Here is a 2,429-nt window from a genome sequence, read left to right as displayed (position 1 = left end):
CTTCCTTCCTTCCTTCCTTCCTTCCTTCCTTCCTTCCTTCCTCCCTCCCTTCCTTCCTTCCTTCTTTCCTTCCTTCCCTCCATCCCTCCTTCCTTCCTCTTACATTAGGTCAGCACAAGATCAGGCCAGACATGGAAAATGGAGACCCCATAAACCTCTTGCACACAAGCTTTTAAAAGGCTCAGTTGCTTACTTTTCTACATATGAAATTGCCGCTGATAAAGAAATTCTTTCAGAAATTGATTTAATGAGAGTAAATGAGATTTTAATGGTAAACAGGCATTGTATAAGCTGCCTAAGACACGGGCTTCAGTCACTAGCAGAATGTAATAGGTGATATTATCCTCAGCTGCCTTTCTGTGCATCTGAAGATGAGTAACAAACCTTCTTGTTTTCGTAACGAGTTCATAATGCAAAGAAGTACTATAGGAGTCTGCCGCGTCCCCTGCTAATTGTATTCTGGGGCTCTGAAAGGAGAAAACGTCATCATCGAATTACCATTTTATTTGAAATTTCACAACGAGGAAAGAATGTATAAAAATGGAGAAGATGATGCCTGTAAATTTATAAAGAAAGAAAAATGTGACATTGCCTTTTATAATTCTCCTTTTCATTCTTTTGTAACAAAAATGCTTTTCTGTTTTTGGGTTTGTTTTTTTTTTTCCAAATTTTCTTTTTGGTGCCAAGTACCTGAGGCTTAGTTATAGTTCCTCTTTTGAGAACAAATTTGGATTTTAAAACATCCCAGTAGATGCAGATCAGTGTTTAACAAAGCGTGAACTAAGGTCCATACCTATCAGAATCACCTCAAGTGCTTGTTAAAAAAAGTGAATTCTTGGTGCTAAGATCTATTTACTGAATTAGAATATTCATTGTGGGGTTCTAGGCCTCTACATTTTAACAAGGACCTTATGTCTTTTACACACACTAATGTTTAGTATGCATAAAATTTAGTTTTAAATCACTGACTTAGAAAATTTAGAGAACTCACAATAGGTGTAATTGTTTCAGCCAAACAAAACAACCATTGATTGATTATTGGTTATTATAGATCCCAAGTTTTTCTCTGACACTTTGTGGATAGCCTTTGTTTCTTCATCCAAATTGAATCAAGAGAATTAAATAATCCACTCAGTCAATTGAAAACTAAGGACCAAGTCAATAAATCAAAATCCAATTGTGTAAGCAATCTCAGAAGTCTTATTTGACTGAAAAATGACATTTAAAACACCTATACACAAAGTTTGTCAAGATAATTGAATTGATTTAGGAGTGTGGTAGCTGCCTTAAAACAACCACCACCATTAAGATCAGAGATATGTTTACATTTATCCTAAAAATCTTCACTTGCAAATAGTGCAGGTCACTGGAGACCTATATGTTGCTAAATCTAAGAGACTCTTTTCAGTACCTAATTTGCTTGACTTTTCAGCAGTCATTTGACATTGCTGACTACTCCTTCCTTTTTGAAACAGTCTCGTCCCTTAGCTTCTGTGAGTCCACCCTGTGTGAGTGCAAGTGATGCTTCTGCTATAGTAGATAAACACCCAAATATTGGTGGCTTAACACAAAAGAAGTGTCTTTCTCACTCATATAAAGTCCAATAGTGTTTTCCCCTAAGGGATGAGGAAGGTTTCGGGTTTCCTCTTGGGGTTGACACTGAGCCATTAGATGGAGAAGAGAGAGATCATTATGGGAGATTTTTGTGCACCAGCTTTGAAAGTGGTCTTCATCAACTTCTGTTCCCATTCCATTAGTGAGAGCTCAATCATATGGCAACGTTGAACTTCCTGGGAGGCTGGGGAGAATGCTCTAGAAGGAAGAGGAGACAGATGGGTGCTCAGATAACAATCTTTGCCAAGCGAATTCTTCTCATTTTTTCCTACCTCTTTGCATATTCTTTCTCAGATGCATTTGTGACTCTGTTCTTTCCTCAATCCTAGAACGTTGACTTACCTCATGGTGCTGTTCTAAGTCTGCTACTCTTTTTGGTCTCCAAACTTCCCCTGGTCAATATCATTCTTTGAGATTGCTTTAATGGATGTCTCTAGCCCAGGGAGCCCCCAAAGCAAAGTCCAGTCATTACTGAAACTCTACCCATCAACGTCTCAAAGGTACCTCAATGTCAAACGTGCATAAGTGAACTTGTCAGTTCCATCATTTCTCCTTCCAGCCTTTCTTGACACAATAAATTGCCCAAGTCAGAGGCTTGGCAGTGCTCCCTGACTCCCCAATGTTTCCTCACATCATTCAATCAATCATTAACCCTCAGGATTCTAGTTGCTAATTATCTTTTAAATCTAGTCATTTCTCTCCATCTCCATCTCCTATAACCTGATAAAGTGCATCATTTTTTTTTTTACTCCCTCCTGGTTTCTACCCACAGTCCTGCTCTCCCCAATCCACACTGCCATCAGAGTCACTTTTAT

The sequence above is a fragment of the Neomonachus schauinslandi genome, chromosome 7, assembly GCF_002201575.2.
Source record: "Neomonachus schauinslandi chromosome 7, ASM220157v2, whole genome shotgun sequence".
NCBI classification, from domain to species: domain Eukaryota; kingdom Metazoa; phylum Chordata; class Mammalia; order Carnivora; family Phocidae; genus Neomonachus; species Neomonachus schauinslandi.
The sequence above is the reverse complement of the archived record's forward strand: the minus strand, read 5'-3'. Positions refer to the sequence as shown.